Source organism: Podarcis tiliguerta, assembly GCF_965153285.1.
Source record: "Podarcis tiliguerta genome assembly, chromosome: 4".
In the NCBI taxonomy this organism is placed as follows: Eukaryota; Metazoa; Chordata; class Lepidosauria; order Squamata; family Lacertidae; genus Podarcis; species Podarcis tiliguerta.
The window spans coordinates 44,264,459-44,282,929 of NC_139537.1; the positions used below are offsets into that span (position 1 = coordinate 44,264,459).

The following is an 18,471-nucleotide window of genomic DNA, read 5'->3' on the forward strand; positions in this document are numbered from 1 at the left end:
TAATACATATTATTCCACAGTAAGGTTCCAGAATGTTGTTGTGGGTAAGCGAAGAGTTGATTTACATGATCAGGTAATAACTAATTCATGTAATGATAATCCCATCACACACAAGTTTCCTCCTACTCCCACTGATGCCGCAAACACGATGAAGAAAGTCACAACAGAAGGACTAATGTACAATGAAAGTTTTTAATGACCATCACATAATTGTAATAATGGCCAAGATCAAAATTGTTATTGTATGCTGCTGTTGTTGGGCTTTGAGAAGCTAGTTCACAAATCCCAGTCAGCCATTATGTTTATGGGTGCCCTTGGGCCAGCTGCTATCTCTCAGCCAAAAGGACCTCACAAGGTTGTGAAGAGGATGAAGCAGGATACACTGCTTATAGGAAGGATATAACAACAGTTAAATACGGAACTAACCGATGCTGAATTACTCAGCTGACTAAGCACATCCTTGGGGCACCAACAAAACAGGGGAATATTTTGTTGGAAAAAAGTGACATCTGATATTTCAAAAATAGCATCAGAGTAGTCATCATGGGGAAAATCAGAACTTTAGAAGACTTCCTTACACTCCACTACACTGTTATATTTTATGCTTTAGTATTGTTTTTATTTTGAATACATACAGGGGGCACCATAATCTTTTCAGTGCTTAGGTCTTCATCCAGCCCTGGAATTAACTAAAACTTTGGTTATGTTGATGGTGCAACACTATGCCCAGTACAAGTCATAATCCTTAACAAAATCAGAAGTAAGTCCCATTGACTTTGATGGTACTTAACTTCCAGCAAGTGTGTCTAGGTACTTTATGTGGGATTGCAAGGTGTGACTTAAGCGCGTGTTTCTTTTAATCTAATTAGGTCATTCCTTTTGCCCATTTCTTTTGGAGCTACTCTTTGTCTGCTTCCTATACTTCCTAAAGGAAGACAAATATAATGGTGGTGTTTCATTTTAAAACTAAATATAACTTGTTTGCAAAAATCTGTGCATATATTCATAATTGTAAATTGTTTTAAGGTGGGGTGTATTTTTAAAACAGGAAGCTGACAAATCTTCCTGTAAGTTAAATTAACCACCATCCAGCAGCAAATGCCAATAGTAGGCACAGCAGTTTTTTGCTTGAAATTGGTATGTCTACTTTCAGGCAAAAAAAAAAAAAAGTTCAATTAATTCCCAAAATACATTTGGAAAAGTATTCAACAGTTAGAACTTAATCATGGAAGAATATGGTGTAGTGCACAGTACTTAACACCAAGCACTAGGGCTCCAAATAAGGTCTGGTATTTCCTGCCAGCTTTTAATTTAAGCTCCAGACTTCTTTGCTACTGCCTCATGCTTCCATTTTCCTTAATGTGAACTGAAGTCACTTGGCTTTCATCAGCTTCCTATAAAGTGGAAAATCTGTCAAAACCTGTTTTTAAATAGGGGAAGGTGGGAAAATGAAAGGAATTTGTGCCAAAGAACAGAGAGAAGCAGTCTGGATGTTTTTGCTTTCTCCTACTGAAAATGCTAACATCACCTGTCCTCCAAATCCCTGTGCTCCACCCCCTAAGGATTGTTGTTAGTAAAAGAAAGCAGTCTGGCCCACCTCCTGACGTCTTTAATTGACTTCATAGTGAGTGTTATCAAGAGCTAGTCAAGCAGTGCTAATGGTGCCTGCAGATTGTTCACACATGGCATCGCTGGCATACGTTGGCCCTTAAAAGGACTAATAGGACAGTGTAATCTCTACTCAGTGTGTGAGCAAGAACCAAGGGCTATCTGGAAAAACAACAAATAATTAGGCAGGGCTCTTCTCGGACAAAGGCAGTGTAATAAAGACTACCTTGAAGCACAAATACTAAGTCTCTAGCAACCTTTTATCACAGTACAAATGTTTTTAACAATAGGGTATAATTGTATGATTTAAGCTGAAATGTTTTCTGTAATTAAGTATTTTTATTGTTTTACTTGATCTAGGGGGGCAGCTGCCCTCCCTCCCCGACTACGTCCATTACGACAAGCAACACCACCTCTAAAGATCTCAAAAGGTCAATTGGCATATATGAGTGGAGACAATCTGCTAGGTATCCTGGTCCCAATTTTTTTAGCGTTTACATGTCAGCAGCAAATTTTAAACATAGCTTGTGGATTGAACTGAGACAAAGAATTTTTAGCACATTACGACCAGGATCACATGACACAATAAAGCTTGGTATAGCAAGACCACACAAATGTGATGGCTTCTGGAAAGGAATTCAGAAGTGCTTGTGATGCTAACCACAAAGTGTAGTCACATTTGTTGACTACAGCTCATGATTAGTGAAGAGAAAATTTAACCACTAGCCTCAGTGCTCTCCAGAAGTATGCAGATTGATATTGCCTCATTTAGCTAGGTTCTGACATATCATGTTGTGCAGACTAGGTCTAAATATATTAATTGGTTTACCAATGCCAGGATGTCTGCATTATCAGCAATTGTTTTGTGAATTACTACTGTTAATTAGGTACTTATTACTATCTGTAATAGTAATAGGGACGCGGGTGGCGCTGTGGGTTAAAGCCTCAGCGCCTAGGGCTTGCCGATCGAAAGGTCGGCGGTTCGAATCCCCGCGGCGGGGTGTGCTCCCGTCGTTCGGTCCCAGCGCCTGCCAACCTAGCAGTTCGAAAGCACTCCTGGGTGCAAGTAGATAAATAGGGACCGCTTACTAGCGGGAAGGTAAACGGCGTTTCCGTGTGCTGGCTCGCCAGAGCAGCAATGTCACGCTGGCCACGTGACCCGGAAGTGTCTCCGGACAGTGCTGGCCCCCGGCCTCTTTGAGTGAGATGGGCGCACAACCCTAGAGTCTGTCAAGACTGGCCCGTACGGGCAGGGGTACCTTTACTTTACCTTTTACTATCTGTACTTTTCCACCGTTTGTTAAACATTGAGGTCAGAGAAAAACAATTCTCCCCAATCCTCTGGCCAAAGACTCTTTGTACTCCTGCTCTGGAAGTCCATTTGCCCTTCTTGGGCAGGTGGCTTTGCAGGTGGGCCCCAGGCCTCCTCTGGGAACTGGTCTATTGCAGGCTGGACCATCCTCCTACTGCCAAATTGGCCCATGGCGAAAGGAATCTATAGATGGCATTCTCCTGGGTGTGGGACCAACTGATCAATAGCAGTGCCTGGTCCCATGCTCAGAGGAAGGATAAATGCCTAGCCTGCTGGGCATTTCGACCTCTCACTCACCATGCCGGTTCTCCCACCCACCCACCCTCAGATTAGGGTTTTTGCTGATGGTACAACCTTTCTATGGACAATGTCGGTTGTTGGTTTTAGGGGCCGGGCAGGATTTTTTCCCATCTAGCAAATTTGCACCGCTATTTGAGTTTTCACCTACCTCATAGCAATCATCTCAACTTTGTAAGGCGCACAGGGATTGGTTAAGCCTAGTCTTCGTTGGAGGGGAGGTTGTAGCCTCTGCCTGCCCCTCCATGGGTAAGGGTATTCTGTTAAAAGGATCTGGTAAGAGTGGCTCCTGTCCAATACCCAGAAGGGGGCTAGGGCCAGACCACTCCTCCAATTGAGACCATTTGGGGGACACCCCTATTTGACATAGGTCATAGGGCGTGTCCTCCCCCCCCTCCCCACTGGCTTCACCCTTAGAAACACTCCCAGAGGACGGGCGGGAGTAACATATGCAGTTGCTTACCTCAATGCCTATGACCAAACCTTTACATCTGTAACCAATAAAGTTGTGGCCTTATTTAATACCAAACCAATATGCTGTGGGTTGTCTAGGGAACAGGGTGGTCACAGGCCTCGCCACTCTAATAATACGAAGTTAGATTTGCCTCTTAAGTGCTTGTAGAGAAAGCTGAAAGCTTCTGCTATTTTGGGCAAAAGTGTAATTGCACATACAAATAATATATTACACCAATACTGCTTTTATTAACGAGCATCCCAGAATTTAGCTAGTGCTACAAAAACTTTCTTTCATATTTTATCTAGTAGTGCTATATATTGAATGTCCTTGCTTTTGCTAGTAATACTTTGAACTACCTGCTTTGCTAGCCCTCATTTCCTCCCCCAGGGACTTTGCCATTCACAAGTTTCCAACTTTACAAGGACACTGAAATGACCAAAAGGGGAATGCAAAACATCCAGTAGTGAGGTTTCAGTGTAAGTCCCTGAATCTTCTGGCCAACAAAAGGTGAAGGGTGCTATTAGGGAGGATTAATGGACTGCTGGGAAAAGAATTGGCTTATTTGCATTAATCTTTATGATTAAAGATGGAGCAGATACCACTGTTACACAGTATGATACAAGTGTGCCGTAGCATTACAGCAAATCTCTAAAGGAAAGATTAGGGAACATTGTGGGAATTCCAAGCCAAGTAAATCACCATGCCTGAGGAATTTAAATAGGCCCTTAATGCAAATATAGCACAAGCAATATTTAAAGATGTATATAGTTGCCAATATTACAATGAAAACTGAAATTAGAGACTGATGAGCTTCTCGGTCCTAATTCAGGAGAGGTTGAGAAAGAATATAATTAGGGAGAAAATAATGCCCTACTTGGATAAGCATAAATTGATAAGGTCAAACCTTTGTGAAAAGAAAATCTTGCCTCTTTGAGACATCACAGTTCTTGGAAAGAGTTAATCAAACAGGATAAAAGAAGGTCTTTTTCAAGTAATTTACTTGGATTGTCAAAAGCCGCTGATGAGACTATTAAGGAAAATAACCACAGGGTAGGGAGGTAAAATCCTGTTGTGGATTAAAAATTAGCTAAGTGATAGGAAACAAAGACTTGTAATTAATGGCTGCTTCTCAGAGTGGAAAGAAGTTGAGTGAAGCACTCCAGGGATCAGTATTGGGATAAGTGTTCAATATACTTAATAATGGTTTCAGTGAGCAAATCAGCTGAGAGAAAGGGAAATTGAGAAATAACACAAAGCTTGTTTATAGCTCTGAAGGATAAAACAGACTGGGAAATTCTAAAGGACAAATACAAATAGGGAATCAGCACAACAATGTCAAAAAAGGACAAGGTAATGTACACTGGTAATAATGATTTCACATCTTAGTATATATTAATTAGCACTTGGGGAGGAACATAATCCAAAAAGGAAGAAAGCGAGTAAGTGAATGTTTTAAGAAGTGAGCTCCCTTTTCGTAGTTACATAGGTATAAAACTGCTTATATTTGTTAACAGGTATTTACTCCAATCTAAACCTCTTAACATAACTAGGTTCATATGTCCAAGGAAACCTTGGGCATTCCTCAAATAACACCATCAATAACAGCACCCCTTCCTGCCATGCCATAATGAAAAATAGTTCCTTCTAACTATTTTTTCAAAGGAAAAAAGGTGAAACATCCCACTGGGGGAAAAATAATAATCCTAATTTAGTCATGCCATAAATATCTCCTTAAATCCTGACCTGGTTGGTTTTGTTACCTCATACAAATGTTATCATAGTTTTACAAGTGAAAATTCTAGAAAATCACATTGTATACCATTTTGGATGTTACTCCCAAGTGTGGTTCAAATGTACTATAAATAAATACAACAAATAAAATGTGTTGCCCAATGACATTAATATCCATGATATTTGTTTCATTATTAGGATACAGTATGTATGTTTTTAAAGACCCCCCACAGCCTCTAAAGGCCAATAACAACCATAGGAATAAAGGAATCTGCCTTCAAATGAGTCAGAGCACTGGTCCATCTAATTCAGTACTGTCTACTATACTGACAGACAGTGACTTTCCAGGGTTTCAGATAGGACTCCCTGCCACCCACCCGCGCTCTACCCAAAGACACCAGAGAATTAATCTGTGGTTTTCTGCCTGCTCCACCACAACTACTTTATATATCTATGCCCCCTTGGGGAGCCAAGTGGACATAGGCAGCTGTAGAGGCTCTAATTCAGGGGTAGGCAACCTAAGGCCTGTGGGCTGGATTCGGCCCAATCGCCTTCTCAATATGGCCCGCAGACAGTCCGGGAATCAGCCTATATTTACATGAGTAGAATGTGTGCTTTTATTTAAAATGCATCTCTGGGCACAAGATGTAGGTCACAACATTATGATGGAAGATTGGGAAAAATAATGGAAAACTGATTTAAAATTTACAGATTGTTCCCTATTGAATGAGAATTACATGAAGATGATGTATAGATGGTACACAACACCAGTGCAGTTAGGGAAAATGTACAAAACTAGTTCAAATATATGTTGGAAGTGTAAGGAAAAGGAAGGACATTTTATCATATGTGGTGGGATTGTAATTAAAAAAATTTGGGAAATGATATACAATGAATTGAAGAAAATGTTCCATTTAACATTTGTTAAAAAACCCGAGGCATTTTTGCTGGGGATTATAGGGAAAGACCTGCCAAAAAAGCTGAAAAACATCTTCATGTATGCGACAACGGCCGCAAGAGTTCTGGTAGCACAAGGATGGAAGACTGAAGAAATCCCAACTAAAGAATCATGTTAAGAAAAATTGACGGACTATGGAGAACTGGCAAAACTGACATATAAGCTACGGGACAAGGATAACTGTGACTTTAAAGATGAATGGGAACCCTTTACAAAGTATCTGAAGACGCAACAAAGTGAACTGGACTCCTTGGCAGTAACATTCACAAACTTTTTATTGATAATAAATCAGTAAAATAGTTTGAGGATCTATACAACTTTGTATCATGCAGAAAACAGCAGTCTCAGAGAAACCAAAGACTGGAACTGAGGGAAGTCGGAGGTTGGGGGTTGGGATTTGTGTGGGAGGGTAGGGGAAGGGAGGAAAAATGGGGGGGGGGGGTACAAGGATGATATGTTTTTGGATAATATGTTTTGTTTTAATTTTGAATAAAAACACTTTTAAAAAAATATTTAAAATGCATCTCTGGGTTATTTGTGGGGCATAGGAATTCGTTCATTCCCCCCCCCCCAAAAAAATATAGTCTGGCCCCCCACATGGTCTGAGGGATGGTAGACCGGCCCACGGCTGAAAAAGGTTGTTGACCCCTGTTCTAATTTGTTCATGGATGGGAAGCTAGAATTTAAGCTATGTTTGAAAGGCCCTTATCTCATATACTCCCTACCCACCCACCCGGAATACTCCTCACATACACTCTCCAACAGCCAGTGCTATTTTTTCCTAGAAAAAGAGCTGGCTGAGCTCACCAAGAACACCTGCCCTGTTCTCTTAGAATGACAATGGCAGCCGCCTGAGAGATGCCAGATCTGAGTTCTGGCTGAAGAAAAGCCCTGCTAACAGCCTACTGTAAGGTAGTAAAAAAATATTCCTATTTAGGAAAGCTTTTGAAGCCATGTCAATTCTTATATTGTATTTAAATCATTTTTTATTGTCACTGTATTTATAATATCTCTTCCCTTCCCTGAGGTTTTAGTGGTTTATAGCTGCTTAAATTTATTTGTTGCTGCTCTTAAATTACTTTAAAAGTTGGAGTCCCTTCCAATTCTACAATTCTATGATTCTATTGTTTTGATTTATAATATCCTGCTAACATATTTAGAAAAGTGGAATATAAATGTTTTAAATAAATAAACACACTGCTTATAGACAAGTAGCATCTGCAACACTAAGCACGTGAGGTAAGAGCATTTTAAATGTTATGGCGCACAGACATGGGTAAATGTGTTCCAGATGTTTCCAGGTGGGGCCCATCATGTTTCAATTGGTCCTAAATGTTTATTATTAAATGAATACTAACTGGAGTCCATTCTTTGTCATTTCATAAGAGTTCAATATCAAGATTACATAGTATTTTGACATAGTAGAGCTCATCACAAGCAGTAACATTCTGCAAACATTGAATGGCAAATGAAATGTTTAAAGGACAGATACGAAGGTAGTAAAAGCATTAAACAGCTGCAGAATCCAACCGGTAAAATATTCCTGTTAAAGCATTTGAGATGCATGTAAATGTAAACCCCTCTCACAGAAATTACTTAAATGTCCTCAGAAAATAAAGAGGAAGGGGTAGGGAGCAAGAAAGCTACTACTGCTGTGCTTTACATCAGCATTTAGATCTATTAGCTACCTGTGCTGGCCTGTTTAATTAAACTCTCTGCTGGAAGTGAATAGCTTTTTCTATCAAACATTACCATTTTGAGCTTCACTGCAAGATATATTTTCTTTGAAAGTAGTAGTACTTTCATAAGGCTTTCGCTCCAGCAGTGTTAAAGGCAACTATTTGGGGTTTGTTTCCCCTCCTGAACAGTTTGAGAGAGAATAGGTTTTCAGTTAAAAGTGACAAGTCTATACTGACAAAGCTTAGAAGTGAACAGGCCAGCTAATAATTGTTTTTGGTCTTCCCAAAAAGTGCTTTCTTTGAAGTTTAACCCAGTATGATATGACACCCTTATCTGGCTAAAGAGTTCCAGCTATGTTATTGGTACTGTTACTGGGCTAAAAAGTTCAGTGTTACCCTTCAGAGAAATGGGAACATACTGTATGGAAAACTGGGAGCTAACATGTCAGGTCAAGAAGGCAGTGAAATATGGCTCCCCTCCCACTTCTCTGACCAAGCTGGAGGAGGTGGCCTTGGGTGTGATGTTGGAGAAATATTTTCAATATCCAAGTGAGTGGTCCCACCCATCTTGAAAGGTTCCCTGGATTGAATTGGTTTCTGACAACTACTGCCCAGTTGCAAAAAGCCCATTATCTGACAAAGTGATGAAGAGGGTCACAGTGAGGACAGTTGCAAGCACTCTTGGATACACACCTCAGCGTCTCACTGGCTCGGTCACCCCCCGAATTCGTGGCGCAGAGCTCTTCCCCCAAACTCAACTCTCAAGTCCTGGACTCTTGGCCTGGCGCCCATGAGAGCCCGGCGCCCGGGTGCCCCACACCCCTAGCGCCTATGGGTAAGATGGCCCTAGATATGGCCAAATCTGGGATAGCCTGGCCACTGTTGTCCATGTACTGGTAGCCTCCAGATTGGATTACTGAACTGCACTCTATGTGGGGCTGTCCTCGAGGATGGCCCAGAAGCTTTAGCTAGTGAAAAACGCAGCATCTAGACTGCTCATTGGGACAGACTGCCACCATTAATTTAAACCGTCACTGAAAGAATTGCAACTGTAATAGCAAATAATAGTTGCCAATTAGCTACTAGGATAAGTTCAAGGTGCTAGGACTAGTGTCAAAAGTCCTATACAAATTGGGACCAGGAAATAATAATAATAATAATAATAATAAGAAGAAGAAGAAGAAGAAGAAGAAGAAGTTTTATTTATATCCTGCCCTCCCCAGCCGAAGCCAGGCTCAGGGCGGCTAACAAGAATAAAACAGTACAAAAGTACAGCATAAACAACACTCTAAAATCATTCATTATAAAATTAATTAAGTTGAGTTATCCAAGATAACTCAATTTATCTACTATTTAATCAGGAATTCCATTCCATATGAGGTAGGAAATGAACCTTTGGTGTGGTAGCAACTATTCTTTGTTGTTCCTTTAGTGAGGTGTGATCTCTATTATCTTTTTGGAGATAGCTGCCTACAGAAGATTTGTCTTTTCAACCAGCATTTTTATATCTATACTGCAATTCATATTATTCCTTGATATAGGTTTTTATTGTTGATGTTTTTATTGTTAAATCATTTCGGAATGTTTTGTGGGAAGCTATAAACAAACCAACAAACCAACAGACAAACTGAATGATGAAACACTTTTTCTTTGTACAGTGGTACCTCGGGTTAAGTACTTAATTCGTTCCAGAGGTCCATTCTTAACCTGAAACTGTTCTTAACCTGAAGTACCACTTTAGCTAATGGGGCTTCCTGCTGCTGCCGCACCGCTGGAGCACGATTTCTGTTCTCATCCTGAAGCAAAGTTCTTAACCCGAGGTACTATTTCTCGGTTAGCGGAGTCTGTAACCTGAAGCGTATGGAACCTGAGGTACCACTGTATGTGCTGTGTTGCAATCAGACAGCTCATGTAACATCAAACCATAGTTAGTGATATATACTGTAGATTCCAGCGTATTAGGCGACTGGGCGTATAAGACAACCCACCAAATTGCCAATTTGGGAGGTCGTCTTATATGCTTCGCTGGGCAGCAGCAGTGGGTGGCGGGCTCAGCACCGGAAGGAAGCCGCCCAGCGATGCCAGCTTAGGTACTGATTGCTAAAAAAAGAAGGAAAATATATGTATAGATGTGCGCAGAAATAGAAATACTATAACTGAAATAAAATACAATACATCACACTAAGTATGGAATATTGTGACCAAATTAACCTGTGTGCCTGCTCTGTCTGCTGCCCAGATGCTCTTGATGGGCTACTTCAAGGTCCCCACTCTCCCAATCCATGGTTCCTATCTTTAAAACAGACCTGAACCAGAAAACCATTCAAACAAACTTTCTTATAGAAGGCTGCCCTCTGTAAAATAGGACATTTGTCCACTAGCAATATATGAACTAGTCATAGGTTCACATGTTTCTTCTTTTCCACTTGCAGGTAAAATTAAATTAGCTACTTCTTACTTAAGATAAGGGACGCGGGTGGCACTGTGGGTTAAACCACAGAGCCTAGGGCTTGCTGACTGGAAGGACGTCCGTTCGAATCCCTGCGACAGGGTGAGCTCCCGTTGCTCGGTCCCTGCTCCTGCCAACCTAGCAGTTTGAAAGACTGTCAAAGTGCAAGTAGATAAATAGGTACCGCTCCAGCGGGAAGGTAAACGGCATTTCTGTGCGCTGCTCTGGTTTCGCCAGAAGCGGCTTAGTCATGCTGGCCACATGACCCGGAAAATCTGTCTGCAGACAAACGTTGGCTCCCTCAGCCAGTAAAGCGAGATGAGCGCCGCAACCCCAGAGTCGTTCGCAAGTGTACTTCACTGTCAGGGGTCCTTTACCTTTACCTTTTTACGTAAGACAAACCATAGTTTGCTACTTCAGATGTAATGGCAAAGCATGATTTTTAGTATTTGGTAATAAAATTTGAGTTTGCTAGCCTCCTGCGTGTTCCTAATTCTCCAATGCACATTAGATGTGCCTGGTGTTGTTATACCTAATCCTTTACTGTAGTCTCAGGTCCACACATTTCATAGAATCATAGAATTGTAGAATTGGGAGGGACCACAAGGGTCATCTAGTCCAACCCCTGCAATTCAAGAATCTTTTGCTCAACGTTAGGCTCAAACTCATGACTCTGAGATTAAGAATTTCATGTTGTACTGACTGAGCTCTCACAGACTGAGCTATCCCATGGGGATGAAAAAGTCAGTGAGTGAATGTTTTACAACAGAATCAGGCAACTTGAAAGTTTGCACCATGTTGTAGTTATTTCTATTCAAATTAGAAAGTGCATCATCCCCTAATAAGCATTACTGTATACTATTCTGAACTGCATCTATTCTCAATATACTGCCATTAAAATCACTGGGAAATTTCTATACAGTACAGGTATTCTTTGTATAACTGGATCTATAACTGGATCTGCAGCAAAAAGTAGTTAGCAGTAAAGAAAGAATATAACTATCCCTCATATTTTGACTGAATTTCATTATCATGAATATAAAGCAATTATCATTGAAAAGATGCACTTTCAAAACTGAATGCACCGCTGAGAATTGCTCTACAAAAGGGATCTTCAAATACTGACAAACAAGTCCCTCCAGACTGTCATGCTGGCTGATTTTATCTACTGCTGGTGTCCTTGCTGGCTTAACAAAAAGAAGATCAAGAGTTTTCCTGGATACTTGGTATTGGGACAAATACACAATGCTATGAGCTGATGTTTCAGCTAAGAACACTGTAACAAGTTTTCCAGCTCTCTTAATACAAAAAAGGAACAAGCAATTATCCAAAAGCTACTAACTCACATTACATGCACCACCTGCAAACTTAGATCTTTTAAAACAGCCATGCTCCATCAGGGGTTCCAACTTGAATAAAATATTGTGGGGGCCCAGGTAAGTCCCACCCCACATAATTAACCACATGACATAGTGCACACACTCACCATATGAATGGGAATGCCCATCAGCTTTGTGGGGGCCCAGCCTCCTCAAATATTTTATTGTGGAGGCTGTAGCCCCCATGGCCCCTAGGAGTTGGCCCCTATGTGTTCCATTCATTTGTAAAATGGGACCCCTGATACTTTCTTCCAAGCTAGGCTGTGTCACTTCAGACATTGAAGCCTGTGTGGGAGAGAAGCACCTTAAGAAGAGAGCCGTGGAGGGAAAATAAAGCTAGGAGGAGGGCTCAGTGTTCTTCCCTCTTTAAGCTGCACTCAATCATCACCACAAATATATATGAATTGGTTCAGACCCATGCTTCAATACAAAAGGTCTTTTGTCCAAATTTGTAATTTGGACTGGTGTCTGGAAAACAGAATACAAGGATCAACTTCTAAGTGAAGATATAGGGGAAATGAATTTGCACCGGAGAAAAATTCCATTGCTGCAGTGGTGGTGGTAGGACCTCTATAAATAAAACAATTTGGTGTTTTTCCTCCGTGTCTCATAAAACTAACTAGAAGATGGCACCATCCTAACGTTGTGGGATTGGAGGAGAACTATTGCTGATTCTTATATATAACAACAATACGAGAAGCTTCTTTGGACCTTTTGCATTGAAAGAAATGAATGAACTGAAAAGTCTCAGACTGAAGATTGGAAAACATCACCTAGCAGAGGGAGGAACAGTGGAATATTAATCTAGATTGGACATTTGTGCGGGGGCCATGCTAACATTTTACTATTTTGAAGAATTATTGTATATATTATTGACAGATGGATAGCTGTAAGTCCTTTTCACCTATTTCTTTATTTTTATCTTTATTTTTATCTTTATTCTATTATTATTCTCTTTAATATTCTGTTGCTGAATTTTTGAAAAGCCTTAATAATACCATAATAAAAAAAGGAAAGTGATGGATTGAAGATGAAGGACTTTGTGCAAGAGGCTGGGTGGAGAGGATCTCTCAGGGTAAGAGACTGGGGAAAGAGGGGGAAGCTCCCAGGTAAGAGCTGGGAGGATTCACCCTCCTTTGTGTGGAATAAAGGTTAAGATATAATTTCAAAAGAGAGTTTTTTATTTCCCTCCTCTCTTTTCCCCTTTTCTATTTTTTTCTTTTTGATCTTTTTATATTATTCTTATTTAGATTAGTTTGGCTTTTATTACATTTTATGCTAGAAACTTTTAATAAAAATTGATTATTAAAAAGAAGAAGAAACTGTCACCATCCAATGAAGCCGAGTGGCAGAAGACTGAGGAAAGGAGGGAAAAGTGGAAGTACAAGAGTAAACAGTAAACTATGGAACTTGTTTCCACAAGATGTGATGATAGCAACCAAGTTGGATAGCTTTAAAGGAGGGATAGACAAATTCATTGTGGATAAGACAATCAATGGCTACTAGTCATGATTGCCATATACTACCTTCAGTATCAAAAATAGCATAAATACCAGTTGTTGGAGATCACGAGCAAACGAATGCTCTTGCACTCACGTCTTTCTTGCAGGCTTTACACAGACATCTTAGTTGTGCACTGTTGGAAACAAAATACTGGACTAACTTGCTTCAAGAGGGCTCTTGTGTCATAACTGAGTTCACAGAAAATTGCCATTAAATGTAATAGGGTGAAATTAATATTAAGAATTGCCTAATGGGCCATTCATCTATCATGATACAATATGATCTAAAACTAGAAAGAGAACAATCATATGGGACATTTGATATCAAGACTGAACAAACCTCTAGGAAACCTAGTATAAGAAGCAATCTTTCTCCGGAAGAGAGACTAGGCGATCTAATAATGTCCCTAGTTTTTTCCTAATGTTATAAGATGACGTTGTCAATCTTGAGTTCATAATTCAATATTGTCCCTTGACTGAGTTATGGGAATGTGTTCCATGAAGCAGAGCCAGAAGCATTTTCTGAACTCTCCTATAGTCATTTAGCCCCAGAGATCCTGGTTTGATAAAGAACTTTTGTAAACATAGTTCTCATGGTTCCTTCAAAATCAGTCTCTTTCCATGTAAGCAGTGAGCAAACATATTACACTCCATCAATTAGTACAGAACTAGTTTTTCAAACCTGAACCCTGTGCTTAATTGGGAAATCTGCTTAAATGGGATGTCTCCCAGGAAACCAGTTTAAACCCAATGATACTTTACAGGAATGACTGGTGCTTAGCAAACTGAGCTCTTTTAATGGGAAAGCCTAAAGCAATTTTGTGGTGCTTAGTCCTTTATGCTTCTCGGGCTCCTATGATTTCTTCTTTAATGGCTTTCTGACCTCCATAACCATTATTGTAATGAAGAAAATATATACATTGCCATCTGTTCCTATTTGCTTTCCCCTTTCATGACAAGTGTGGGTCAGTAGCAAGGACTGTGCACTTTTTCAGTAATTATCTTGTCTGCTTAAACTAAATGCTTTCCGTATTTGAAGTACTTTGTTCTAAGACCCAAGTACTATGAAGAAATAAAAGCTCCTCATTTAGATTTCAAATAGCTTCCAAATTATTTGCTCTCTTTCTGTTCAGTTCAGGAATATTTCTTTCTGTCCTATCCAGAGCTGAACATGAAGCAAATCTAAGGACAGCTAGAAGTACAAATATATTGTGCTCTTGTTGTTGCACATATTTGGTCTAGTTCAAAGAGCAGAGGGAGTGGCAGAATTATCCCCTGAAGAACAAAACATTCTTACCCACCAAAAACAAAACATTTGAGACTTAAACCTGATAAGATGGATCTACAGATGAAAGGTAGTAGTAGTAGTGGATGACCTGTTCTTTCAGGATTGTACTCCCCCCTGAAATAACACATGTACATTCTAGTAGTGATTCAGCTCTGTTACTGGAATCACAAGTGATGTTAGTGGCTCAGAGTGACTTTTTCACTTCTTACCCACTAATTTGGAAATTGGAAAGTGCTGCTTTGTAGTTTTAGCAATATGTCAGCAAATATGTCAGTAAAAAACAAAGTGATTACTGCAACTTTAGCTGTCCTTATGTTTTGAAATGTATTAAATGAAGGAGGGAGAAAGGTTGTTTTCTGCTGCTCCAGAGAAGCGGACACGGAGCAATGGATCCAAACTACAAGAAAGAAGATTCCACCTAAACATTAGGAAGAACTTCCTGACAGTAAGAGCTGTTCGGCAGTGGAATTTGCTGCCAAGGAGTGTGGTGGAGTCTCCTTCGTTGGAGGTCTTTAAGCAGAGGCTTGACAACTACATGTCAGGAGTGCTTTGATGGTGTTTCCTGCTTGCAACCATATGTCAGGAGTGCTCTGATGGTGTTTCCTGCTTGGCAGGGGGTTGGACTCGATGGCCCTTGTGGTCTCTTCCAACTCTATGATTCCAAGTATTGTTCCTCACTATGATGTTTTGCAATGAAGGGCAGGTTATAAATATTTTAACGATTTAAAAAAAAAAAATTAAGGGAAGGCTGCGTAGAAACCTTTTCTTCCTGACATCTAATTTTATTTTTGGATGTACTTTGTTGCATGAAGAAACATCTAGTCACCTTAGCTGAAATCTTGACCTCATACAGGTTTACACCCCAACTGTTGTTTTGAAAGACTACATGATAACGCAGTGTTGTTCCCAGGGGTATTCTATTGGGGTGGGGTGGGAGGCAGTTAGCAGCGAGTGAGTTCGCCACCTACGAATGGATAGTGAAATTGTAGGGACATTTACAAGAAGTTACCCCACTTTTCCCTGTCACTACAGTCATGTGAGGCAGGTAAAGGCAAATTAGCTTAATGTAAGTGACCTTCATGGCTAAGACTGTATTTGAACATGGGTTTCTTGGATCTAGGTTTAACATTCTATTCACAACTTACTGGCTTCCCTGAAGCCCAAATTAGACAAGACACAGTCAACTTAGTAATCTTGTCAACAGAACAAATACAGTTTTGTGAGTTTGTAAATGTAGGTAGGGTGAGAGGTTTCAAATCTGTTTGCCTTCTGACCATTCTCTCTCCCCTAAAGGAGCTTCAAAAGGAATAGCATGGTACGGGGTTTTGCCTCCCAAAGTTTTATAAACTCACAACCTGGTACAAATGATTTAGTTTCTTTCTCTCCTGCAGTTTCAAAAGGAAACTCGAGGACTTCTTTAGGATTAGCAAATGCATTTTCCTAGCTACTCCTATGGGTATAGTTTTAGACCACAAAACATGTAGCTTCCAAAGTCTCACAGATATAATTTCTGTTGAAGTTTGGGATGTTTTGATTGATTTTAAAGGAAAATATTACAAACAGAATGGTAACTAGCAAATGAAAGGGGAAGGAAATATACAGAAGGGATAAAAAGGCTTTAGCTATCAACACATATCAAATAAACATTGATCATAAAGTACATCAGCCGATGACTAATTGCAGTTTGCTCTCCAGGAGGCTGCAAGTTTATCCCATTTCTGTGAGCATTTTAAAGAAGCAGCCGCCACCTCCCTCTTTTTTTAAAGATTTATAATATAATGGTTTAACAAACTTATGATTTCCCAAACCTTCATTAACTATTATTTTTAAAAAATAATTCTTTAAAAAGCTGGAGCTCTCGTAGTAGCAACAGTAAAAAAAAAAAAAGTCCTGAAAGCAAACCTTGTGTTTCTAGCACAACCCCCCCCCCCCAGGTGCATGTGCTGGTTACACATAACAAGTAAGTAATACTTTTATTGTGTATCCTATATTGTAAAAACAACTAACTGTTAGATAAAACAGGCTGCTGAAAATGCTGGGAATTAGTACATAATGCATGCTGTCCCCAGGATGTATAGGTAACAGGCAGGAAACTGTGAGAAAGGAAATTCAGTAGACTCATCATTAGTATCTGCTCATCTTATCCAGCTTGCCATACTGTCAATAGAAAAGAATGAAGTAATTATTACTATATGACTGAGCGTCTGTACCTTTTCCCCTCGCTCCAACCACCTCCAATTATTCTGACACTGTTCCTGCCCTTAGGTTAGACTACTACTATTGAACCATTTTTTACAGCTTGTGGCAGGCAATAAAACACACCAAGTCACATCAGCACACTCAGTAACACTGGCAGAAGCAAGCAAATCAAAAGCCCATCCAATTATCTTGCCCCACTAGTTGTATTTTATTATTTATTTACTGGCTTGCATCATATTTTGGGATATTTACTAAACCCCAAAAATGTTTTATTGCGCATGGGGGAATCAACTGGTCAGGCCCTACACAAAGGACTGGGAACAAAAGAGCTGAAAAAGGGGTATATTTTCACATTCCTTCAAACCACCTCATATTCTCTTTTGCTTGCCCGTAGAGCAAAAACGAGTTCTCTTACCTAGCATGTGGATGGCCAACATGTTGTGTGGGTAACACTGGGAATGAGAGTTTGCAGGCTATGGCACTTTGATAAAATTACTGGAGGATAATAGAGTCCAAGATTAGAATTTATTTTTATTTGCTACTAAAATTAATACTGCCCTCTGTAACACTAAGTAAGTTTTTAGGGTAAGTTAACAACAATTAATAAAAAGATTAATAAAAGTATGATAAACAAACAAACAAAAAGCAATACATAACAACAGTTGACTATGGGGATAATATTCAAATCTATAGCTTAAAAAAAGTTTTGAAAATATATATTTTCCCATAACCTAGTGAATCTTGTAAGGAACAGTGATGCTGTGGAATTTGGTGTTCTTGTCTGAGACAGATTGAGCCTATTAGTTCCCTTGTACCTGGACCTACAGTCTAGCCTTCCTTTCCAGCACTGAGCTTGGGTGCATTTGGCCTATAGGCCCAATAAGGCAGGCCTTTGAATTTGGTCCACAAGACCATGGTCACCTAGCAGTCACCTGATCAGCCTTAGGATGTGAGACACAGAGAGCTGTTATCTCTGATCTAAGCACTAAGTGCTAAGAAAATAAGGGATCTCTGAACTTAACACTAAGCACCACAGCACTAAAACTGGAGACAAGCCTCTGCCTGCTCTTTGACAGTTTACTCTCAAAACAGCAAGCAGTGTTTCTCTTCTCTTCAATCTGAATTCATATAAGAGATAAGCCTCTTCTCACTCTTTAAAAGGCACTAAGCAGAAGCTTATCTCCAGTTTTAACAGTGTGGGGTTACAGTGCTAAAATATGAGATAAACTTCAGGCTACTCCTGTGGATTGAACATAATCACGTGATTATGATTATGATACGTTAGGTGATTGACAGGTGGGCGATTCCACCCACCTGTCAAAGTGGCTCACAGTTCCAGCTCCCCATCCCTGTTCTAACTGGTGTACAACAGCTAAAACCACAATGTTACAAACGTAAAGGTAAAGGTACCCCTGCCCGTACGGGCCAGTCTTGACAAACTCTAGGGTTGTGCGCCCATCTCACTCAAGAGGCCAGGGGCCAGCGCTGTCCGGAGACACTTCCGGGTCACGTGGCCAGCGTGACATCGCTGCTCTGGCGAGCCAGAGCCGCACACAGAAATGCCGTTTACCTTCCCGCTAGTAAGCGGTCCCTATTTATCTACTTGCACCCA

At 40.2% G+C, this 18,471-nt stretch overlaps 1 protein-coding gene and 1 long non-coding RNA gene across 30 annotated transcripts in view; both read right to left on the reverse strand.

Annotated features, from left to right (window-relative positions):
* The window catches only part of ROBO2 (roundabout guidance receptor 2), a 773,593-nt gene that overhangs the window by 171,521 nt on the left and 583,601 nt on the right, over positions 1–18,471 (reverse strand). The gene's annotated exons all lie outside the window — the stretch shown is intronic.
* On the reverse strand, positions 959–5,445 carry LOC310677051. Its single transcript, XR_014510899.1, has 2 exons — positions 2,886–5,445; positions 959–2,505 (listed from the first exon to the last, which is right to left on the reverse strand). It is a non-coding gene; the product is annotated as an uncharacterized lncRNA (long non-coding RNA).